Below are 26,415 nucleotides of genomic sequence, written 5' to 3' on the forward strand. Positions count from 1 at the left end.
TAGACATAACACGTGAAATTATAGGAAAATCAGTAAAACTATAAAATTGTTAAACATTCTACTACAAGTAGGGGAAATAAGGGCATGATGGCCGCATGAGGCAAGGGGGACACTTTCAGTTTTAGCAATACTGTGTGTTTATGGAGTCTTTTTTCAAAGCACATCTTATTTCCTATTGGCTGCCGTATGAAACAATTAAAATTTCATCTTGTAAATACATGTATTTCTAGAAAATGAAAACATTTAATTTCCATTTGGAGAATAAAATATTTTTGAGGACCTACAAAAATGAATCTCGCAAGAGTATGAACGAATTACGACTTTTTTGTTTGGCCATCACTACTTTTCTAATCGCCAGCTCTCAAACATATTACTAAATCCTCGTCAGTATTGTCACTTTTGAGCAAAAAAAAAACGTCAATCAACTGAAGAATATCAATTTTACTCTAAATTTCATTTTGTGTTTCTTGTTTTTTTTTAAACACATTAAAAAGGGTTTTGATTAATTACAAAAGAGCAGATAATTATCATTTATCTCAAGTGCAAAGAGAAAGTTTTACACCTCTCTGCAAAAATAAAGGTTTTTATCAACTTTCCCCAAAACCGCACGCAATCATTTTGACTTCTGCGAAAATAGTTGTAGAGGTTTTCTATTTGTTTACTTTTCCCAGTTCTATAAAATAATAGATGTTTTACGGGTTTTTAAAGAAGTATTAACTAATTGGAACGATGGAAATTTTTTAATGCTATAATCCTGTTGTTGCATACTTCAACAAATTTGATAAATGAAATGAAAATATTTTTTGAAACTTATTTCAGTAATATTAGAAATATTTTTTCTTAACAAAACTATAGAGTTGAACTTATTTAGATAATTCATCATCATCAAAATATAATTCCTCAAATCAATAAGGTAAACTAAATAAATCCAGATTCCTACATCATTTATCAATCATTGATTTTACTCAAATCTGATAGACGAAGTCTGACAAAGGATTCAAGCTCAGGACGCCAAAATCTACCGAATCAATTATTAAAACAAATAGGCATTAATAATCTGTCTCCTAAATTAGCAGTTGAATTCTATTGATAAGTTTTCAAAACGGTAAGCGTGTTATTTTTTTTTTCTTCAGATTTTAGCTTACGACCGGATGTTGTTCAATTAATATTTTTGGATTTTTTGGTCTTGTATATCAAACAACTTTGTTTTCAAAAACCCGACATTTTGACCAGTCTCTGTCGTCTTTTTCAAGGGAATTATCAGTCTGCTGTTCTTGTCAGTGTCGTTTTCATCCAACACGTTCAGGACTCCAGAATTCACTTCCCGTATTTTTGACCGGATAAAAAGGAATAATGATCATTCGTTTTTTTACGGTTCCACGGTCCCACGGTCTAAAATACGACCGCCGAATTCTGGGCTCTTAACCGTTGTATGAAAACGACAATGACAAGAACATCAGACTGATAATTTCCTTGAAAAAGACCACCAAAACTGGTCGAAACGTCGGGTACTTCAAAACAAAGTTGTTTGATATACTTAAAAGACCGAAAAAACCAAAAAAAAATATTTTTCTTATACATTTGTTAACTACATCGCCGATGTCATCAAAGGGCGCTAGAAATCGAGATTCGGGAACGTAAGTGGAGATGGATTGGGCACACGCTGCGAAAAGATGAAAACGAGATTTGCAGAGAGGCGCTAGACTGGAATCCAGAAGGACATCGAAGAAGAGGCAGGCCCAGAAACTCGTGGCGGCGAAGCCTAGCCGCTGAAATCCGAACTGTCGACGATAATCTTGACTGGGACCAGGTGAAGACGCTGGCTCCGGATCGTCAACAGTGGAGGTCTTTTACCACGGCCCTATGCACCGGTGGATCGGCGCGGGATCATTAAGTAAGTAAGTATACATTTGTTAAAAACTTATCTTTTTCATCCTCATACTATGTTTAGATGAAGAATGTTGGTTAATCGCCGCGATGTATTGTTGTTGAATTTTATCGACGTTTATCAGCGAGTTTTACAAATTAAAAACGTTTTTTTTTACCATTAGCCCAAACGTTTCGAGCTACTGTGTATTCGCTACTCTTCAGTGGACAAAATTACTGGCTTTCGTCAATACTAATTTGTTCTGGTTATGTTTAGATACCTATATGATTAGTTTTATCACCATGAGTTATGTTTGTTCATTTAATTTATAGACCTTCTCGGTGAAAGTTATGTTCCTTTAGTAAGAACATTTCAGGATTATGAAAACCATAGGTGGCTAGAAATTTAGAAAATCGATAATAAGCGAGTTGAATTTGATTAGAAGCATTTTCATCACATGTAATCAAATTGTTCCTTATGAATAAAGTTTTTATTTTCAAAATCTTGTTATGAATCGAATGCCAGAAATATGTTAGAGTGTCGCTAATAAAATTTTATTAAAAAATAGTGTTTTCCAATTCTGAATTTTTGGGCTCTGACTACATAATCTTTCTCAAATATTTTTGTAATTTCAATAAGAAAAACTTAGTTTCTTGCAAATTCAATTGACGCGACAAAATATTCAGAGCTTGTGCAATGTTAAACTATAACTGTACATGAAAATTTAAAAATGTTTTGCTTATTTTTACATTATATCTTTTTATTCAATCGATCATAATTTTTTCAGTTATAACCTATAACAAGATCGAAAAATAATTCGAAGTTGCAACTTTATAGTTCAATTTTAATGTGCAATAGTCACATAACTAGTTTTTTCTTTGTGCTTTCAGTGTTTACAAAAAATCTTGGTATTCCTTATTTTTATTTTTACCACTTTCGTGTTTGATCATTCGAAAACCATCCATTACCAAATTTACCCATTTGTTGTAATTGAAATATAGGAAGTTGTTATCACAAACTTCAATCAAATCAAGAATTTGTTTGCTTTTTAATTTGAAATCTGAAAGAATTTGAATATAAAATATCAATGATTTTATTTCTGACTTTGATTACTGCACTTTTGAAAAAAAAACATTTTCATCAAATTAAATGCAATCATCATCTTTGAAATAAATTTTCTTAAGTTCAAATGGATATTTTTTTCTTATTTGAAAGTCACATTAGAAATTGTTATCAAATACCCATTATTTCAAACTATACATACTACAAAGAATATTTTCAATCAATCTACAATTGAAATTAAGGAATGTAAATAAATCATAACAATAATTAGTAATTTTTATCATTTTGCTCAACAATTTTCAATCATAGGTATTTTCTGACCTGATCTGTAATCAATTTTAGAATTCAGATTTTTTTTTAAATCCGGGTTTAAATTTTATGTATTTTTTTTTCTTGTGCTCTGATTCTTACGTCCATTGCTTTAAATTCTGGTTTTATTAGAAATTCTAATTTGCATTCGTTTTCTGGTGTTTCTTAAATAATGACTTAGAATTTGAAGTTCAGAGTGATAATAATAATTTTGAATATTTTTTTTGATAATTTTTCGGAAATAAGAATTCATTTGAAAAAAGTTTCAAATTCTGATTTTGAATTCAGTACCAGTAATATTGTTTATTTTTTCGAGTTTGATCATCACCATGAGGGAGACAGTGCTGCTAAAAATTAATTTCCTTGTTTATGGTGCATTTCTGGGATAGATATTATTTCTAGCTAAATTTGAACTTCGAACAATTTTCTGGTTACTTTCCAAATTTAGAACATTGAATTTATACTCTAACTGATAGAATAAAAACCTGATTAATTTTATTCATAGAACCTACTTGTCCCTACTATTTTTATTTTTCCAAAATTTTAAATTTGGAGCATAACTAAAAAACTGTTTAACTGAGATTTTTTTTTCAATTTCTTTTTCGGATTGAGTGCTTAATTTCACATTAAATACGATCTTCAGTTTACTTAAGTATTGAGAAAATGCTGTTAACTAGGGTAGTTAACCAAAGCACTTTATTTAATGAAGTTCTAATCAGCTTTCGGATGTGGAGTGAAACCGAATCCCACTAATGCATCGCTACATCAAAACAAAAAATGACCAATAAAGCTGATCATGTGCTCGAATTCGTTCCAAGCAAGGAGGGTGTTGGTGCCGGGCTTCAATGCAGTTGTTTAATTTTAGCAGCACACCGTCCGCTTCATGGAAAAAGGAAACAACTTTTGATAGCATTAGTTCGTTCATATCTGATGAAGCTGCCGAGTCCGTCCAATCGCAAGTGGAAAATTCGATTTCCCATCTCACAAAGCTGGACGACAGCTGTCACCGGCTCGGCGCATATCTGCTGATAAGAGAGACCAGCCAGCCAGCCAGCGCGTCTGCTAATTCGTGTCGTGTCGTGTTGAGTCCTGTCCTTCTGCTGGGCTGACACAACCGGCAAACGTCACGGACTAAATGTTGGACTTGTAAATCAATAACGGCAACCTGCTTCAGGGTGTGACTTTAATTTGAAATACTCCGATATCGGATCGGAAAGTGTGTGTGCCGAATGATTTCCCAGGTTGATAAAAATTTGTTCCCCTTATTATTGCGCACCCCTTTTTATTTCGCGTAAAATTCTCATAACAAATCCAACCAGGCTAAGATGTTGTACATGACGACCGCAAAGCTCATCGCATTTGCAGCACGTGGCGCGGATCAATAACTGACTACTCGGGAAATCCACCCACTGAGGGAAAACATTAATATTTTGCCATTCCTTTTCAAAAGAATTCGTGGAAACCGTTAACAAGATAAGAATATATGAACATCGTTAAATGGAAAATAATCTCCCAGGTACACGAACAAATTGGAACTTATCAGGGAGCAATGGAACATGATTTTGCAGAAGGGGCTTTAGAACAGCAATCGTACATATGCTTAGAAGCAAAATTATGAACTTATGACCTAGAAAGGAGGAATTTACCTAATCCCATTTTATAAAGAACTTATCGCAATGTGGCAAAGGATATAAACTTTTTTTTTTAACCATTCATAACATTTCCTCTTTGTAGACTAAAGTCTGTCCATGGGTCCATGGGTGGGGAGGTGGGCGTATGTTTCGAAATTCAAATCTAGCTAACAGTACCAAAAATGCACAATAAAAGAGAAAATTATTCTCTATAAAACTATTTATAAAATCAATTTAAGCTTTAAACTAGACTACAAATATCAAATCAATGTTTCTGAAGCACCAGAAAACGAAAACAAATTAAAATTTCGAATAAAACCCAAATTAAAAGCTTCGGAAATAAGAATCAGTGCTCAGAAATATAATACATAAAATTTAACACCAGATTAAAAAAAAAATTCAATCCTTATTCTTATGTAAATTTCAGATCAGGTCAGAAATTAACCTTGATTAAAAATTGTTTTGCAAAATCTGTACCAACACATGAAAAGGATCTATCTCCATACATGGCGAATCGAGAACGCGTTTGGAAAAAAACAACCTATTTCAAATGGTTAATTAAAAATCACTTAAAATTTGTGCTTTTTATGAAAGACAATCGATTTTTGAAAGCATCCGCTATATGTTAAAATAGACGAATAGCAATTTTCATGAAAAAACAAAGCGCTATCGTAGATAGAACCTAGCTCACGTAATATTTTGTCTAACATGTTTATACACCCTTTGCTATTTTTAGCTTTAGTTATAAGCTCGCATTCATTTGCAACTATGTTTTATTGTTAATAAAGAGTCAATCTGATTATTTTGAATTTGTTTGCGGAGTAGTAGCGAAAAATTGTTCCGGAGTAAACGGTATATATCAATGTGATGGCAGTTCTGGTTTTAAAATGTTTATGGATCCTTTACTAAAATAGAGTTTGTAATGTAACCAAAGGTTATTTTCTCAAAATGGTTTTACCGTTAAGTAGTGCAAATGTTGGCCTTTCCTGAGGTACTGAAAATGGTTTTGGTTTACTTTTCACCTCCGAGGAACCTTAACGGGTTTAACTCCTATCAAAAAAGAAAAATGTATCATGTTGATTTACGATTAGCAAAAAAAACTCAAAAAACAACATTTTTAACTTACAAGAATTTATTTAAAACACATGATGATTGATTTTAATTTTGATAAAAAGAATAAAATATTTGATTCTCTTTCAAGTGGTCAAAGCCAGAGACAGCATATTTTTACATTCATTTTCTTCTGGATAACAAAATAAAGGAATTACAATGCTCATTTTTGAAGATCATAAGAAAAACTTTCAATATTTACAATACAGCATGTTCAATTCATCATTAAAAGGACTGACAAAGTTTAGGTAGACAAATTTAATCATCTATATATGTATATAAAAAGCAATTTCTGTGGGTTTGTTTGTTTGTTTATTTGTTTGTTTGTTTGTTTGTTTGTTTGTTTGTTTGTTTGTTTGTTTGTTTGTCCTCTATAGACTCAGCCGTCTTAAGAGCTAGAGGTCTGAAATTAGGACCAGGAATGATGAAAAATGTTTTTAGATTTTCGGATGACCCCTTCTGAAAGGGGTCGTCCATACAAGACGAATATTGTTTTCGCGATATTGACTTTATTTTTCGTCGGATTGGGATGAAAATTTGCACATAGGGGTTTTGAGAGATCAGAAATCGATTCCAGGTATTGAATTTTGTGTCAGAGGTCGGCAAAAGGGGTCGTTCTTATAAAATATTCTGTGTTTTTACTATATTGACGTTATTATGCATTGGATTGATATGAAAATTTGCACATGAGTGTTTTGAGGGACGAGCAGTCGATTACAGGTATTAAATTCAGAGTCAGGGGTCGGCAAAAGGGGTCGTCCATATAAACTTTTTAATGTTTTTACGATATTGGCGTTATTATGCATTGTATTTAGATGAAAATTTGCAGACGGGCATTTTAAGGAACGGACAATCGATTTCAGTTATCAAGTTTTGTAGAAGGGGTCGGCAAAAGGGGTCGTCCATATCAACTGTTCAATGTTTTTGCGATATTGGCGTTATTATACATCGGATTGTGATGAAAATTTGCATAAGAATAATTTGAGGAACGATCAATCGAATCCAGGATTCAAATTCATGGTCAAAGGTCGGCCAAAGCGGTCGTCCATATTATCACTGTTTTTTTGCGAAATTAATGCTTACATAAATTTTACTAAGATGGAAACTTGGTACGTGGGATTTTCAAGGAACGAGTAATTGATTTCAAGAGTCGAATTTTAATTCAGAGGTTTGCGAAAGGGATCGTCCATATAAACTGTTCAATGTCTTTGCGGTATTCATGTTATTGTGCATTGGATTGAGATGAAAATTTCCTCAAAGAAGTTTTGCGAGACGCTCAATTGTTTCAGATTTCGATTCTCGAGTCAGGGGTCGGCAAAAATGGTCGTCCATATTATCTGTTCACTGTTTTTGCTACATTGGGGGTTATTCTGCAAGTCGAGTGACGTGACTCACAAAATTTCACTTCTTTATCCTGACTCTAGGAAATGTTTCAGAGAAGACACGTTAGTATGAATGAGCTCCAAAAATCGATCACAGGGCATATGAGCTGAATCTTCTAGCCTAGAGTGGTTTCTGGAGTCGGCACAACGATGTTAAATTTTGCACATCACGTCATGTGACTCTCAGAATAAGACCCATTGTCTTGATTATATATCGGATTATAATGAAAATTTGCTCATGAGAGTTTTAAAGCACATGTAATTGATTTCACGTGCCCAATTTTGACAAGTAGTCAGTAAAAGGGTCCGTCTAAATATTTTCGATTTTATTTTGCAATAATTACGTTGTAAGGCATCATATCGAGGCAATATTTTAACACGGGAGTTTCGCAGGACGAGGAATCGATTATGACTTTCTATTAGACGACAGAAAAAGGGGTCGTCCACATTTACTGTTTAATGTTTTTGCAATAATTGTTTTATTATACATGAGATCCAGACAAAAATTCATTCACGAATGTTTTACAAAATGGACAATTGATTTATGAATAAATTTTTTTAATCAGGTGACAGAAAAGGGGTCGTTAATATTAACTTGAAAATATTTAAGACATAATTTCGTTGTTATGCTTTCATAAAAGACAAAAATTCGTACACGGGTGTTCTTTTCGACGGTCAACCAATTTCTTATTTTAAATTTCCGTTTGATGGACAAGCAAATAGGTCGCTTGCAAATTCTGTTTAGTATTTTAAGCAACTTTTTGGTGAAATTGCGTCCCAATTAACAACCAAATACAAAATCATCAGCTTTTAAGTTAAAAACGAAACGAAGTTCGTACGGGATCAGCTAGTTGATCAATAAAAAAAACTTATGAAAATAAAAAATGAATAAGGAAAGTTTGTAATGAGCCAATACTTTTAATATTTCGCATTAAAATTTAACATTTAAGTTACTTCTTCCGACATTTTCAAAATTTTTCATAAATTTATTAAAAATTCACGATCGAAACAAAAAAGATAATTTATAATAATAAAAATAAGTGAATCGATTATAAACATTCAAGCGTGAATGTTGTTGTTAAAAATTCAAGCTCTTAATAATTGATCACCGTCAATTGTTTTTCATATTCAATAGATTTATAGCCCTACAAGAAGATAATGTAAGACAGCAAATCGAAATGGTTTATGCGTTAAAAAATATCTTCAATTCACTTAAGATAAAATTGCCGAATTTTACAGAATACGGAAAAGTAAACAAGAAAAAAACTTCTATAACATTTTTGTTGAAGTCAAAACTATTTGCGGTGATGGGGAAAATTAATCATTGATTTATATCCTTAATTTTTATTTTTTTTAAATTTACAGTTTTGTCAAAAAAGTGCCGAAATTTCGTAAATGATTTTTATTTTTTTCTCGAAAATTATTTCAAAAACAAAAGCAGCTAGAATAAAAAAGCTAATAGAATATTTAGATTCAGAGCATCCAAATCAATCAAAACTGGTTCTTAAATTCTTTGCACCTTGGAAAAATGTGAATTTTGTTGCTTTGTGTAATTTATCTAAACCCTTTTGATATGAAGCTTAGAATTTTAGAAGAACCAGGATCACAAGTACAAATTGAAGCCACAATTGGTTTTCTAGAGCATATTTCTGATCAGCATAAATTTCATAATGACATATACGATTGTTTTATAATCAAAGTGATGAGTGATAGAAAAATGGATATTATCTCAAAGGTACCAGCTTATCGATGTGATAAATAATAAACATTAAACATTAAACATTAAACATTAAACATTAAACATTAAACATTAAACATTAAACATTAAACATTAAACATTAAACATTAAACATTAAACATTAAACATTAAACATTAAACATTAAACATTAAACATTAAACATTAAACATTAAACATTAAACATTAAACATTAAACATTAAACATTAAACATTAAACATTAAACATTAAACATTAAACATTAAACATTAAACATTAAACATTAAACATTAAACATTAAACATTAAACATTAAACATTAAACATTAAACATTAAACATTAAACATTAAACATTAAACATTAAACATTAAACATTAAACATTAAACATTAAACATTAAACATTAAACATTAAACATTAAACATTAAACATTAAACATTAAACATTAAACATTAAACATTAAACATTAAACATTAAACATTAAACATTAAACATTAAACATTAAACATTAAACATTAAACATTAAACATTAAACATTAAACATTAAACATTAAACATTAAACATTAAACATTAAACATTAAACATTAAACATTAAACATTAAACATTAAACATTAAACATTAAACATTAAACATTAAACATTAAACATTAAACATTAAACATTAAACATTAAACATTAAACATTAAACATTAAACATTAAACATTAAACATTAAACATTAAACATTAAACATTAAACATTAAACATTAAACATTAAACATTAAACATTAAACATTAAACATTAAACATTAAACATTAAACATTAAACATTAAACATTAAACATTAAACATTAAACATTAAACATTAAACATTAAACATTAAACATTAAACATTAAACATTAAACATTAAACATTAAACATTAAACATTAAACATTAAACATTAAACATTAAACATTAAACATTAAACATTAAACATTAAACATTAAACATTAAACATTAAACATTAAACATTAAACATTAAACATTAAACATTAAACATTAAACATTAAACATTAAACATTAAACATTAAACATTAAACATTAAACATTAAACATTAAACATTAAACATTAAACATTAAACATTAAACATTAAACATTAAACATTAAACATTAAACATTAAACATTAAACATTAAACATTAAACATTAAACATTAAACATTAAACATTAAACATTAAACATTAAACATTAAACATTAAACATTAAACATTAAACATTAAACATTAAACATTAAACATTAAACATTAAACATTAAACATTAAACATTAAACATTAAACATTAAACATTAAACATTAAACATTAAACATTAAACATTAAACATTAAACATTAAACATTAAACATTAAACATTAAACATTAAACATTAAACTTTGAACATTAAACATTAAAATTCATTTCTTGAACTGAAAATTTTACTTGAGAAAAATCTCCATGGGGGGCAGGGGTTGGTAAAATCCCTAGCTCATCTTCACCACTCCACCTAGAGCAAACTGTAGTTCTTAAAAGCCGAAAATTGTTTACAATTTATTTTGCTAGCATATGATAAAGATACTCCTATGCACACAATGAACTCTTATTCTTCCTGCATCCTACTGTACCGCTTTATGCCATAAAAAGTCTTTCTGATAAAATTTTCAACTTTTGAAAAATGTTTCTTCTCATCCATTGTAAACCAGACAGCTCAATTAGTGGGGCGCTTTTTGAGACATGAGAGTGAATATAGAAAAATCACGTTATTTTTACTATCCAACCAACAGTTTAAAGGGAAGTTTTTTTCACTGTGGAGAATATGAACCATACAACTTATTTTTCCTCAAATAAATAAAAAATCAATGAGAAACCCGGAAAAATTGTTAAGGGGCCAAAAATAGGAGATTTTTGATTTTAATGTTCCATTTTTAGACCAGATATCACCAAAATATTCTTTCATAATCAACCAAACAAAAAAAGTGCTAATTTTTATTTGGTGCAAAGTTCTGAATAATATTAAACATTTCTTACACTTTTTGTCAGCATTACGAAAAACAAAAATACAAGTAAGTAAACACAAAAAAAAACTGCTATTGTTATTCTAGTTTAGCTGACGGGGAGTGAAAGTGTTTGAGATAATCATAACAGAATTTAAGTGTTTTTAATCGTTAAAAAGCTGTTATAATGTTGAATGAAAATATTTTTTTTAACTTTGTTTTCGATAAATCATACTTTTTATCAGAACTTTAGTTCGAGGTCCAATGCAAGGTACCAGTTCGTACCAAAATAGGAACAGTATGTTCAATGTTGGAAATTTTGGTCATTCATATCTCTCATCCAAATCTTTCAATAGCATCGAAACCTATGTTGAAAGACTTTCAGATAACCCCTTTCAGATAAGATCATGAACTATACATAAATTTTCTGAAAGATATGTGCAGTTATGAGAAAAGCATAATTATTCAAAAACCACCGCTTAAAGAGCCTAAAGTAGGGAAACTAATCCTACTTGCAAAAAACTTAAGCATTTTTCTTGACGTTGTTTTGTGATGATGATGAGTTGTAAGTAGCGGAAATAAATTGATTTCATGTTTGTTGCAACACACGTAACCGAAAGACAAACGTTAGTGTTTGGATTTGTTCTCCTATTAGTGGCCTTAGTTCATGTCAAGCTTATTCCCGTTTATCGAACATCGGTTTCGTTTTATTTATAATGTCCTGATACTTTTTAGACCCTTATAAAACTATTTGTAAATAACCACTTACGACAGGAACAATGGTTTTTCATGAGCAAGCATGAAATGCCTTTTTAGACATATTCTAATAAATCTCACAAAATCGTAAAAAATTTGATCCGGAATTTTAATCAGAGGTAAACGAACGAAAAATTTTCTCACAAATATAATAAATTTACACAGCTGTTTATCGTTCAATACAGCGGGTCACAGAGAACGATTTCCGCTATTTATGACCCAAGAGTTATTTCCCTTGCAGTTGAATGTTGTATTAGACTGAGTCGATTTAGGGTCATTTTTGAATTTCTCAAACCCTGGGGTCTTAAAAGCTTAGTTTTGGTCCAAAACTCATCAATGTTTTTTTTTTTTGGAATTTTTAAATAACGTTTACATGAGTAAATTTGAACTTTAAAAATTGTGTGGAAAAATTGAATGTTTTGTACTAAAAAATCAACATCATGTTGGTTTCTTCTGTGGAACCGAGACAGCTGATGGTTTTTGAGCCAACTTATAAATTCTCTAAAGGAAATTTTCTGCTGAACAACTTTTTTGAAGATCGTAACTTCGTATCTTATTAGGCAAAAAAGTTATAAGCTGTTTAACAGGGGTATGGCTTTTCGCATTGATAAACGATATATTCAAATGACTTCACTGACACAATACCCCGCTGAATTTATTGTTTTTCAATGCTTGAATACATATCCCTATTAAACTGCTAATAAATTTTTTGCCTGATAAGATACGAAGTTTCGGCCTTCAACAAAGTAGTTCAGCGGAAAATTTTCTTAAGACAATTATAAATTCGCACAAAAACCATCATCTCTCTTGGTTCCATACATGAAACAAAAATGATGTTGATTTTTCAGTACAAAATATTTATTTTTCCCATACAAACTAAAACTTCAAATTTACTCATGTAAACGTTACTTAAGAATTCTGCAAAAAATCATGGATTAGTTTTGAGCCAAAACGAAGCATTTTAGACCTCAGGGTTTGAGAAATTCAAAATTAACCCCAAATCGACTCAGTCTAATGTTGTATATCTATTTTCAATTATAAAGGATACCTTATGGTAGTGCGTTTTGTATCAGACTTCAACTATAATTTCATTTTTTTTTCCATAGATCACTAACCCATGGAATAAGTTACATTGTAAATACAAATATCGTGCTTTTGAGTGCTTTTGAAAATTTCAGAGACTGTAGAATTTGTATTTTGTGTTTTTTACACTCACATTTATTAACATAGCTTTAACCACGAATCTCTAAGTAGCTTTTAGGGTAATCTCATTTCAAGCCTCATTTGAAATTCCCTGCAATGGAAATAAATCAAGACGCAAATATTTTCTTAACATACGTTGAATTTTTCGCACAAAACGCCGAAGTGCGAAAAATTTTCCCACGAAAGTGCTTTCGCTCCTGGTAATTACGTCCGAAGTGGCGGCAGGAAATTATCAACTTGCGTGTGCTGCCAATTTCATCATCTTTCTTATTTTTTATTTTGCTTTCCCAATGACCATTAACCGAAGGAAGAAAATCAACAGCAAAATATTCCGGTAATTCAACAACTCACACCCGGATTTTGTTGGTCCTGCAGTTGAAACACACAGTTTTCGACGGCACCAGGATCGCCCGTTTTAACGAGGGACAGTTTGTTTTTACGGGTCCGAAAATGTTTCTCCCCTGAAGGAGCGCGCCCTGAAAACGAACAGTGAGTGTGTTTAAATGGTCTTACTTTTAATGGAGCTTAAGGTGAAATTCTTTGGGCGAGTTTTGGCTAGAACTTGTCTAAAAAAAATATACGAAAAAATTTTCCAACCGCCATTCAAATAAATTGATTTTCCCAGCTGAAATTCTGTTATGGACCATTAAGAAAAGGTAAAGTTTAAAGAAGTTTGAAGGAGAAGTTTCTCCTTAAGGTTCAAGCTTAAAAAAAACCGCAATCAATGGAAGACGAAACAAAAAGTGCTCTCCTATATTAAGGTGTCAAATTGTGACGTCAGGTGATTTGGCTTTTTATGTTTTATGTTGGGAGGCTTAAGTCATGGTTCGTTGATTAATGTCTCGGGATCAATACGGAACAAGGTGCATAATGGGCTTGTTCATGATAAATTATGGCTGGAACAAACAGTTGATGAAGGTTATCGTCACTGAATAAAGAAACAATTACAATTACAATTTTAGGAAAGAAATACAGCAAAATATCGTGCATTATTAGATATCCTCGATTTATTTTAGTTTTGTATTAGCTTCAAAGTTTTTTTTAATTACTAATTGTAACTTTTCAAATCTACTTTCAGGATAAATGATCCTCTAAGTCAAAAGCTGTCTTGATCTTCTGCGTGGTAAGTTTATATTGATTTTTTTTGCTAATTTTCTCTCCACTAATTGGCATCTCCGAGTTTGCTGCGAGAATAATAAATGAAGTTTTGGGTTAATCGCATCAACATCCTTCGAATGTGAGCTCCCACATTCCTAAGAAATTGCCTTTTCCCAAAAACAGCAATTTTTCTTTTGTGAATATCTAAGAAATTGCCTTTTCCCAAAAACAGCAATTTTTCTTTTGTGAATATCTCAGAAACCGCAGAAGCTACAGAGAAGGTATGGCTCTTGTTTGAAATATTATGTTATTTTTAGTTGAATTATTTTAGTGTAGTATAGTGTTGCTGGACGCAATATTTTTGTATTTTAATACTCGTAGTACGATTATCTCAAAATGCCCCAACTTTTTTCGACTTTTATAGCACTAACATGTTAAGCGTAGAGTTTGACATAAAAATCATTCATTCACTCAAAACAATTTGCACCGTTCCGGAGATATTCAACTCTAAGGATGAATAAATTAAAGCTGAAAGAAAATCGCTTGTTAAAAAAGTTACAAATGACAAAAAATACTTGTTCGTGAAAATAGAAAATTCCTTTTGCTTACTCGTATATCCATTAGATTGATGGTTTTTTCAACCCGCTTTTAGAAGAGTGCATAATCTTTTCAAGGATTTTCGGTCCTTTTTCAATAAAAACAAGAAACTTATATTGAAATACGAAGATTTTGAATAAGTAAATGACCTAAACGAAATAATATCGAGCACTTTGGAATATTTCCGAGTTAAATCATAGTTAGTTTCAAAAGTTCTCTATAATCATAACTCTTATTTTACTTAGCAATAAGATTTTCAAGAAATCCAAGAATTGTCGCTATCATCACTAAACTGACACTTTTTTTTTAAAAAAAGGCTGTATGTCTGCAACTTTCTTTCATTTTCTAAATCTTTTTAAAAGATCAATATCTGGACGGAAAGTTGTACTTTTCTGCAGCTTTTCTATATAAAAGTTTGTCAGTTTTTTTTATATATATTAATACACTTTCTAATATTTGAAGCTGTATGTGGCTTGAACTCAATGGTACAAAACTATACATTTGAAATGCTTAGTAAATGGTAATTTTAATTTCTACCATTACTGTTATTTATTTCTGAAATTTGTAAATGGCACTGGACATAAACGTCCCCGTCGTCCCCGTTTAATATGTTTTTCGTATTTGTTGTGTTGACATAACTTGAAATGTTCGACCAAATTCTCACTCCCATTCTAATTTGAAAATCCGATGTTTTTTTTCGTTTTGTAGTATTACTAGAGTTCCAACTACATAAACAGCTAAACACTACATAATTTTTATCCATTGGATAAATGTTCGATTGAACTGAATGATTCCAGGATCGATACACCTAAAGAATCGAAGAAAATTGATCGATCCCTGCAAGATCGATCTTTTAAATTTTTGTGACGGGCGCTGCCTGAGGGCTGCTTTATGCTTAAGTAAAACGACAGGAAAGTTCAAACATTTGAAAAAAAAAAGTCTGATTAAATCACCGACCAGTGAAAAGGTAAAAAAATGTGTTTCTTTAGAATGATTATTATCCATTTTTTTTATTAACTCTTTGAGAAAGTATTGCATTGAACAGGTTTATCAATTTTATTACACTGAGCATGCCTTATCTACAAAACAATAGTTTAGTTTATTTTGTTAGATTCTAGAGCTTTTCACCTTACGACATCAGAATGGGGGTAGGCTTAATAGCAGCACGTTATCCTCACATACGGGAAAATTGTACTTAGGCGAGTTAAGAAGACAGCCTGAAAGTATCGATAAAAATTTCAAACGAGTTGAGAGGACAGCTTGAAATTGAAAGGCGAGTTGAGAGGGCAGCCTGAAGTATCGATAGAAATTTCAAGCGAGTTGAGAGGACAGCTTGAAATTGAAAGGCGAGTTGAGAGGGCAGCCTGAAGTATCGATAGAAATTTCAAGCGAGTTGAGAAGACACTTTGAAATCGAAAAGCGAGTTGAGAGGACAGCCTGAAAGTGTCGATAGAATTTTCAAACGAGTTGAGAGAAAAGCTTGAAATCGAAAGGCAAGTTGAGAGGACAGCCTGAAAGTGTCGATAAAATTTTCAAGCTCGTTGAGAGGACATCTTGAAATTGAAAGGCAAGTTGAGAGGACAGCTTGCAATAGAAAGGCGAGTTGAGAGGACAACCTGAAATTATCGATAGATTTTTCGAGCTAGTTGAGAGGACAGCTTGAAATTGAAAGGCGAGTTGAGAGGACAGCCTGAAAGTGTCGATAAAATTTTCAAGCTCGTTGAGAGGACAGCTTGCAATCGAAAGGCGCGTTGAGAGGATAGCTTGAAAGTATCGATAAAAATTTCAAACTAGTTGAGAGGACAGCTTAAAATTAAAAGGCGAGTTGAGAGGGCAGCCTGAATGCATTGATAGAATTTTCAAGCGAGTTGAAAGGACAGCCTGATAGTACAAATTGAATTTTCAAGCGAGTTGAGAGGACAGCCTGAAAGTATCGATAGAATTTTCAAGCTAGTTGAGAGAACAGCTTGGAATCGAAAGGCGAGCTGAGACGACAGCCTGGAAGTATCGATAGAATTTTCAAATTAGTTGAGAGGACAGCTTAAAACCGAAAGGCGAGTTGAGAGGACAGCTTGAAAGTATCGATAAAAATTTCAAACGAGTTGAGAGGACAGCTTGAATTCAAAAGGCGAGTTGAGAGGACAGCCTGAAAGTATCGATAGAATTTTCAAGTTAGTTGAGAGGACAGCTTGAAACCGAAAGGAGAGTTGAGAGGACAGCTTGAAAGTATCGATAAAAATTTCAAACGAATTGAGAGGACAGCTTGAAATTGAAAGTCGAGTTGAGAGGGCAGCCTGAACGTATCGATAAAAATTTCAAGCTAGTAAAGAGGACAGCTTGAAAACGAAAGGCGAGTTGAGAGGACAGCTTGAAAGTATCGATAAAAATTTCAAACGAGTTGAGAGAACAGCTTGAAATTGAAAGGCAAGTTGAGAGGACAGCCTGATAGTATAAATAGAATTTACAAGTGAGTTGAGAGAACAGCTTGAAATTGAAAGGCGAGTTGAGAGGACAGCCTGAAAGTGTACGTCTCGGTGGTCGAGTGGTTAGCGTGGTAAGACGGGTTCGATTCCCATCTCGGTACTGGGTGTTAAATGTTAATCTTAAGGTGTCCACGTCGTTTATTCAGTCTGTAAAGCCTAAATCGGCTAAGACGGTGTATGTCTTTAAGTTGAGAGGACAGTTTGAAATCAAAAGTCAAGTTGAGAGGACAGCCTGATAATAAAAATAGAATTTTCAAGCGAGTGAGAGGACAGCCTGAAAGTATCGATAGAATTTTCAAGCTAGTTGAGAGGATAGCTTGGTAACGAAAGGTGAGCTGAGAGGACAGACTGAAAGTGTCAATAAAAACTTCAAGTAAATTGAGAGCACAGCTTGAAATTGAATAGGGAGTTGAGAGGACAGCGTGAAAGTATCTATAGAAACTCCAAACAAATTAAGAGCAGAGTTTAAAATTGAAAGGCGAGTTGAGAGGACAGCCTGAAAGTATCGATAAAAATTTCAAACGAGTTGAGAGGACAGCTTAAAATTGAAAGACGAGTTGACAGGGCAGCCTGAATGATTCGATTGACATTTCAAGCGAGTTGAGAGGACAGCTTGAAATCGGAAGACAAGTTGAGAGGACAGCCTGATAGTATAAAAAGAATTTTCAAGCGAGTTGAGAGGACAGCCTGAAAGTATCGATAGAATTTTCAAGCTAGTAGAGAGGATAGCTTGGTAACGAAAGGTGAGTTAAGAGGACCGCTAGAAAGTATCGATAAAACATTTCAAACGAGTTGAGAGGACAGCTTGAAATTGAAAGGCGAGTTGAAAGGACAGCCTGAAAGTATCGATAAAAATTTCAAACGAGTTGAGAGGATAGCTTGAATACGAAAGGCGAGTTGAGAGGACAGCCTGAAAGTATCGATAGAATTTTCAAGTTAGTTGAGAGGACAGCTTGAAACCGAAAGGAGAGTTAAGAGGACAGCTTGAAAGTATCGATAAAAATTTCAAACGAGTTGAGAGGACAGCTTGAAATTGAAAGGCGAGTTGAGAGGGCAGCCTGAACGTATCGATAAAAACTTCAAGCGAGTTGAGAGGACAGCTTGAAATCGAAAGGCGAGTTAAGAGGACAGCTTGAAAGTATCGATAAAAAATTCAAACGAGTTGAGAGGACAGCTTGAAATTGAAAGGCGAGTTGAGAGGGCAGCCTGAACGTATCGATAAAAACTTCAAGCGAGTTGAGAGGACAGCTTGAAATCGAAAGGCGAGTTAAGAGGACAGTGTGACCGTATCGACAGAAACTTCAAACAAATTGAGAACACAGCTTGAGATTGAAAGGCGAGTTGAGAGGACAGCCTGAACGTATCGATATAAATTTCAAGCGAGTTGAAAGGACAGCTTGAAATCGAAAGGAGATTTGAGAAGACAGTCTGAAAGTGACGATAGTTTTTTCAAGCTAGTTGAGTGGATAGCTTGAAATTGAAAGGCTAGTTGAGATGACAGCTTGCAATCGAAATGCGCGTTGAGAGGACAGCTTGAAAGTACCAATAAAAATTTCAAACTAGTTGAGAGGACAGCTTGAAATTAAAAGGCGAGTTGAGAGGGCAGCCTGAACGCATTGATAGAATTTTCAAGAGAGTTGAGAGGACAGCCTGATAGTACAAATAGTATTTTCAAGCGAGTTGAGAGGACAGCCTGAAAGTATCGATAGATTTTTTAACTAGTTGAGAGGACAGCTTGAAATCGAAAGGCGAGTTGAGAGGACAGCCTGAAAGTCTCAATAGAATTTTCAAGCTAGTTGAGAGGACAGCTTGAAATTAAAAGGCGAGTTGAGAGGACAGCCTGAAAGTGTCGATAGAATTTTCAAGCGAGTTGAGAGAACAGCTTGAAATCGAAAGGCAAGTTGAGGGGACAGCCTGAAAGTGTCGATAGAATATTCAAGTTAGTTGAGACGACATCTTGAAAGTATCGATAAAAATTTCAAACGAGTTGAGAGGATAGCTTGAATACGAAAGGCGAGTTGAGAGGACAGCCTGAAAGTATCGATAGAATTTTCAAGTTAGTTGAGAGGACAGCTTGAAACCGAAAGGAGAGTTAAGAGGACAGCTTGAAAGTATCGATAAAAATTTCAAACGAGTTGAGAGGATAGCTTGAATACGAAAGGCGAGTTGAGAGGACAGCCTGAAAGTATCGATAGAATTTTCAAGTTAGTTGAGAGGACAGCTTGAAACCGAAAGGAGAGTTAAGAGGACAGCTTGAAAGTATCGATAAAAATTTCAAACGAGTTGAGAGGACAGCTTGAAATTGAAAGGCGAGTTGAGAGGGCAGCCTGAACGTATCGATAAAAACTTCAAGCGAGTTGAGAGGACAGCTTGAAATCGAAAGGCGAGTTAAGAGGACAGTGTGACCGTATCGACAGAAACTTCAAACAAATTGAGAACACAGCTTGAGATTGAAAGGCGAGTTGAGAGGACAGCCTGAACGTATCGATATAAATTTCAAGCGAGTTGAAAGGACAGCTTGAAATCAAAAGGAGATTTGAGAAGACAGTCTGAAAGTGACGATAGTTATTTCAAGCTAGTTGAGTGGATAGCTTGAAATTGAAAGGCTAGTTGAGATGACAGCTTGCAATCGAAATGCGCGTTGAGAGGACAGCTTGAAAGTACCAATAAAAATTTCAAACTAGTTGAGAGGACAGCTTGAAATTAAAAGGCGAGTTGAGAGGGCAGCCTGAACGCATTGATAGAATTTTCAAGAGAGTTGAGAGGACAGCCTGATAGTACAAATAGTATTTTCAAGCGAGTTGAGAGGACAGCCTGAAAGTATCGATAGATTTTTTAAGCTAGTTGAGAGGACAGCTTGAAATTGAAAGGCGAGTTGAGAGGGCAGCCTGAACGTATCGATAGAAATTTCAAGCGAGTTGAGAGGACAGCTTGAATTCGAAAGGCGAGTTGAGAGGACAGCCTGAACGTATCGATAAAAATTTCAAACGAGTTGAGAGGACAGCTTGAAATCGAAAGGCGAGTTGAGAGGACAACCTGATAGTATAGAATAGAATTTTCAAGCAAGTTGAAAGGACAGCTTAAAATCGAAAGGCGAGTTGAGAGGACACCTTGAAAGAATCTATAAAAATTTCCAACGAGTTGAGAGGACAGCTTGAAATAGAAAGGCAGGTTGAGAGGGCAGCCTGGACGTATGGATAGAAATTTCAAGCGAGTTGAGAGGACAGCTTAAAATCGAAAGGCTAGTTGAGAGGACAGCCTGATAGTATAAATAGAATTTTAAAGTAAGATGAGAGGACAGCTTGGAATTGAAAGGCGAGTTGAGAGGACAGACTGAAAGTATAGATAAAAACTTCGTATATGGGTATGTCGTATATGGGCACCACACTATTGAAGCTGTTTCAAGGTGAGATCTTACAAGTGAATAATACAGCGAACGGAGGCAGTAGGGATCCTTAAACTCCTTCGATAGTCTTATTAAGAATCCCAGGTTTCTGTTGGCTTTCGATATAAGGCAGTTTAGATGCTCACGAAAAATAAGTTTTTCGTCGAGGGTAATTCCAAGATCTTTGAACGAGGATACCCTTTCTAGGTCCGAGTTCAAGATTCTGTATCTCCAGTGAATAACGTTGGTTTTTCGTGCGAATGAAATTACGGCACATTTTGGAACACTTATTGTCATTTTATTGATTGTGCACCACCGCTCGAATATGTCAATGATGGTCTGTAATGTAGTACAGTCGCTTTCGGATTTGATTTTGTGATAAATTTAAGGTCATCTGCATAGCAAAGACGACATTCGTTCGGCATATTAAACAGTATATCTTTGAAAAAGAGCGAGAAAAGTATCGGGCCCAGATTGCTACCTTGGGGCACGCCAGATGGATTGCAGAATTCAGTTGACTCATAAGTTCCTAATTTGACCGAAACTTGTCTGTTCTGGAGATAAGAAGCTAGCCAATCAATGAAAGCTTTTGAAACACCTAATTTTTTAAGCTTTGCCAACAGCAGCTGGTGGTTTACCCGATCAAAAACAGCCTTCAAATCTGTGTAGATTGTGTCAATTTGAAATCCTTTTTCGATGTTTTTCAGGCAGTATGATGTAAATTGGGTTAGGTTAGTACAAGTTGACCGCCCAGGAGAGAAGCCATGCTGATCAAAAGAAATGTACGTTTTCATTTGACTCATTATGGTATGAGTAATAAGTATCTCAAATAACTTTGAACCGGCCGGCGCACAAAGATGTTATCCCTCGGTAATTCTGCATGTCCTGTTTGTTTCCTTTTTTATATACTGGAAACATTGTAGATTTTTTCCACAGTCGAGGAAACGTAGATGAAGACAGTGAACGATTAAATAGAAGCGCAAAAGGTGCGCTAAGTTGTTCGGCACAACGTTTTATTATGATCGGTGGTATTCCATCGGGTCCCGGTGAGTATGACGGTTTTAATTCTTATCAAATTTATGATCAGGTGGGTTGAGAGAACAGCTTGAGATACTGGAAAACCAGTAAAATATTGCTGATTTCCATCGAAAAAAAATTGCTGTTTAGTTACTAACTGAAGCAAACTTGAAGGTGGGAGCGAGGATTCCAAAAAGATTAAAACAAGGGCCACCCTAGTGTTCATGGTATTCAGAATTTACTTTACATTGAAAAATACAATTATAAGTGAGCATGTGCCCCAAAAAAATTCACAGCCATCTTATGATTAGAAAGACACGCTTTGAGAAGGTCTAGTGCCTGAATTGTTGATTGGTTAAAAACTTGAAGAACCATTTGGTTTAAAATCCCTAAAGAAAAAATAAGATAAAACTTTTACAACACTCCTTTTCTTTACGTTGGAGCACTCTTGGCTGTTAAGCATTACGCTATTCGAACGCTTGAAAGCCGACAGTTAAGTCTATGAATGGATTTAGGTGGATTTAGTTATTGGTTAAAAATTTTATTGAAATTCATCCCACAGTAAAATTTGTGATGTTGATTTTTTTTTTATCGTTTGGAGGAAACTACCTCCACGTGTGCATGACCGTTAAAAATGTTCCACGCTGCCCGTTGATTAATGTCATTCATACTGGTACCTGGTGCAATATATCAGATTTATTTACCCTCATATTTCACTTGTTTCAATTTAATATCAAAAACACTACAGTAACTTTTTATCTGGTACCACATCACAAAGCTCACAACGCAGCAATAACGGTAGCAACATTCATCCCGGAGCGCCACCATTAAACATAATAGTTTTCAAAAACCCATCAATCACGTCCTACATCGGTAGTGTCGACAAAAGGCAAAAACCTCTGTACCTGATACTGGTGTCTGGACCGAAGCCTTCAGCGCGCAGGGCCATTCGATATCGATTTTCGAACAGTTTGCTCCGGTATACCGTCATCCGTTCGAATTGTCGCTCGCTGTCTGTCAGTGTCGGTGAAACTCATCGAGCAAAGGTTTCGCCATCTTGGATCGAGGTTTGGCACTGTGTGAACGTGCCCCTTTCGATTCTGGTTGGCCTTCCTCGGTGTATTTATTTTGGTTGTTGTCGTGTGTGTCGGCTGCTCTGTGAATTTGTACGGCGAACGGCAAAAGAAGCCGACGAGTAGCACAGTTTTGACGTCTCACTCCGCGTTCTACTTTTATACTTGGAAAATTTTCTGATTCCGTACTTTCGGGGCTAATTTCGAAAGAAATAGTGTCAATTTGGATGAGAAATATCTGGTTGCGTTGAGTACAAGGTGTTTTCGGTTGGGTATAGGTGGTAATTGGATGGAAAAGTGCATTTGAGGTAGCGGAAAAGTGAATCGAACGGGGTGCTCGTTCCTGTTCATTGATTTTATGGCTGCAAAATAATATTCAAGGAATTGTCGGAGAGTGCCGTTCTCCGGTAGAGATCTGCACGAAAAGTACACTGTGATGGCGGGTTTTGATGATTTTTGTTGAAAGTTGGAAGATTTGTCCACGGAACAGCCGGATCCGGATCGAAGATTCGAGGCGTTCCGCCTCCTGCGGTCATAAATCCAATTTTAGTGCCTCGTATCTCACGGCAAATCTCACCCTACGACGACGACTGCTGCGAGTGTGTCTTTTCTGCTCTGCGGATCCGTTGTGTTGGTTCCCCGTGTGTATTTGTCGGTGCGATGTCTGCGTTCGAATGGCAGCCAGCCGCAGTCGCGTTCGACGAGAGCTCTGTGGGTAAAGTCAAAGCAAGTCTTATCGAACAGTTGTAACAGCGAACAAACGGGGGCCAGCAAAGTGCAAGGAACCTTTACTTGAAAGTGCAAAATCTCGTGTGCTCTAGAATAGGCGACCCTATCGTGTTCTGTCGGCGCCGCAAAACGTCAAGTGCATTCGTCGCAGAGTGAGTGTGATTCCGGTTTGCCGAAATTAATCGAATTCTCGAGTTTGGATCGAAGCCGCTTCAGAGAACGGAGCCAAATGGTGCAAAAATTTTCTGTTCCACAAGGGCTGCCATTTTCCATCGTCAGCGCCATGTTACAATATGGTTGCGAAAAAGTTTGCCATTTATTTTAAGGGAAACGCAAAATTTTATTCGGTTTATATTTCAAGCCGTCCTCCCATGATAAACAGGCGGCTTCTAATCATCGGTCGCGTCGATGCAACCAACTCTTGCCGAATGCCGGCTGCAGATTTTGTGCCTTTTTTTCTACCGCTCATCCGCGGTCTCCCCTCGAGTGGCGAACCAGCGTACCCTTCCCGTGAAGTGAAGACCTTTTCTGCTGGTGTTACGGTTCGCGAAAGATTTGCGCAAGGTGGAACACAGTTGGAATCCGGTCCGGTTTCTAATTGGATTTTCTTCGCCAATGAAGATCCATCAAAACAAATGAAGGATCTTGTGAATCCAGATAAGCTCGAGAAAGCCTTCGGCAAGTGGTCGTTGTAGATAATCAATTTTCATCGAAGACAACAAATTCTTAATGAATCAAACGTCTAAAACTAAGAAACTGCTTTTGAATCATGACATTCTGATTCAAAAGCTGTTATAAAACCTGTGCGTCTTACGGGAATTCCACTTCTTTTTTTGATTTTATGACTTGATTTTTTCAAACTTGGTTTGAAATTCTTTTTTCATTTGTCCTTTTAAACTCTATTCTTCATGCTTAAACCCCATCATGTGTATATTTTAAAAGATCGAAATCAACCATAAATGTTTTCTCAACGCTTTTAGGTCTGTTAAAGTTACGTCCAGTTCGAATTTGGAATCACTAATTTAACAGATGTTTGTTACAATATGCGACCACTACCTGTGGTCAAAATTTGATGGTGGTTTGCATTTCTCATTCGAAATTCTTACTATTCAGTCTATAAGTCGTATTAGTCCTTTCGGTAAATCCCAGTGTTTCTTGCCCGGTTTGAGCGTCTATCCTCTAGCTATCCTCTAGCTCGAGCCCGTTCAGGTCATCTTACCCTCTTGCAGTGAAGATCTTCCAATCTTCCGGACTATCAAATCAGTTCTTACTGTTCAGATCTTCTTAAACCTCGTGCATTTGAAGAGAGCTCTCGAATACCTCTTGAGCAATTCAGGGCAATTTAAACATTTAGCCATTTGAAGCCATTCAAGTACTCCTTGCTCACTTCTTTAAAGCATTTTAAGCCTTTTGCCCATTTGTTCTTCGGCATACCTCTTGTCCCTCTAGTCGTGTTAAGCTTGTACGTTAAGAGCTGTCGAATATCTTTTGCTCATTCTAAGAATTGTAAACGTCTAGCTCTTCGGGCTCTCAGGGTTTTTCTAGCCATGCAGTGCATTTCATATTTCTTGTCTTGATTTGTCAAACTAATATTGATCAATCTGGTCATCTTTTCTTGCTGCACTACCGGACAATCCAAGAGCCTTATGTCAATTCTGGTTATATTAAACGTGGAGTTTCGGGAACCTGTTTGGCTAACGAATACCTCCTGCCCTTTAAATGGTATTACATTCATATCTCTAGCTGTTTCGGGCCTTGGAATTCTGTTTGGCACACTGGCAGGATCGCCAATGTAAAAATCTAGTAGGCACTGTAAAGATGAAAATACTCTGTTTTTACTTTCCACTTCTAACGCACACTCTTGATTTTCTGTTACTAGGATACAATAACATTTTGAGGACTTATAAGCAACAATGACAATTGAACCGACTTTAGATGTTCCGAATCGATTCTACGAATGACTTAAATTTCGTTTCAACTTCTTACCCGGCACCCTTTTAAGTGAATTACTTGGCCCACTTTTAGAAAACATTTGGCGAGCAAGTCCAAGGGGTTGGTAACGGGAAGGGATAAGTTTTCATCGTCTGTTTGAATCCTCGTCGGTCCGGCTCAAAACAAAAATTACGACCCAAAAAAAAAGGCAACATGCCTTAGCCATTGTAGTGTACGATAAGTGATATAGTTTTCAATTTAACACTAACAGTGCAGACTACAAGGGAAAAAAATACACCCAAATTTATAACAAGTGGCGTTAGCTAGTGTGTGCTATATGTCTTGCTGTTTTTATTTGTATCTCGACAAAGAAAACAGCAAGACACCGTTTCTAATTTGTAACGTGTTTTTTGTTTCGTCGCCAATCCATTAGGATATCAGCAGCAGCAAATAACTGAAAACGTCTAGGGAGCAACTTTGGAGCAAATAAGGCGAACGAAAACAACAAGTGACTGACTGACAGTTCCGTTTATTATTGTTGAGAGAGCGCGCGTTGACGACGATCAAGAAGTGCAAGCAAATTTGCAAGCGCCTGTGAGAGTTGTTTTTTTTCTGTTTTCTAAAAAAGAAACTGCTCGTCTCCGTTGACTTGCCCCTTTGACACTTTCGTGATCGGCAAACAGATGCTTGTTGCCTGTCAGCGCCAGTTATCGTCATCACCATCATCATCTTCATCAGCATGCAGCATGTGGGCAACAGTAGGCGTGCGTGATAGTGACAACTAGTCAAGTGTATTGTGTATGCGACTCAAAACGTGTATATGACAAATTGTGAGGACGAATCCCTTTGGGCAAGAAAACGCAAACCGCAAACCGGCGGAAAAATTGACGTATTGAACGAAGAAAAAACATTCCAATTGGAGAACCCCTCGGCGGCGCTGCTAGTGAATCTAATCAGACAATGAACTTTCTCCACCCCTGAACAACTGTATCATAGGTCCCAAAGAACGAGGTAAGTTCCCGGTTATAACAAATATGAGAAAAAAGATCTTTGAAACGGAACAAGTTGAACACTTCTTT

At 34.9% G+C, this 26,415-nt stretch overlaps 2 protein-coding genes across 9 annotated transcripts in view; both read left to right on the forward strand.

Annotated features, from left to right (window-relative positions):
- Window positions 1-26,415, forward strand: part of LOC129754870 (protein tincar) — a 473,333-nt gene that overhangs the window by 167,055 nt on the left and 279,863 nt on the right. For all 5 annotated transcript variants that reach the window (XM_055751112.1, XM_055751116.1, XM_055751117.1 and 2 more), the window contains one exon: window positions 14,101-14,145. The gene's annotated coding sequence lies outside the window, so the exon portion shown is untranslated. The remainder of the gene's footprint in view (window positions 1-14,100; window positions 14,146-26,415) is intronic.
- LOC129754871 (putative uncharacterized protein DDB_G0291812) overlaps window positions 22,779-26,415 on the forward strand; it is a 66,563-nt gene continuing 62,926 nt past the window's right edge. The window contains exons 1-2 of one of the 4 annotated variants that reach the window (XM_055751119.1): window positions 22,779-22,983; window positions 25,770-26,347. The gene's annotated coding sequence lies outside the window, so the exon portion shown is untranslated. Of the gene's footprint in view, window positions 22,984-23,352; window positions 23,557-23,620; window positions 23,637-25,769; window positions 26,348-26,415 lie in introns of those variants that run through there. The other 3 variants (XM_055751121.1, XM_055751118.1, XM_055751120.1) reach the window with 3 other exon arrangements.

This window comes from Uranotaenia lowii, chromosome 3, assembly GCF_029784155.1.
Source record: "Uranotaenia lowii strain MFRU-FL chromosome 3, ASM2978415v1, whole genome shotgun sequence".
Lineage (NCBI taxonomy): Eukaryota > Metazoa > Arthropoda > Insecta > Diptera > Culicidae > Uranotaenia > Uranotaenia lowii.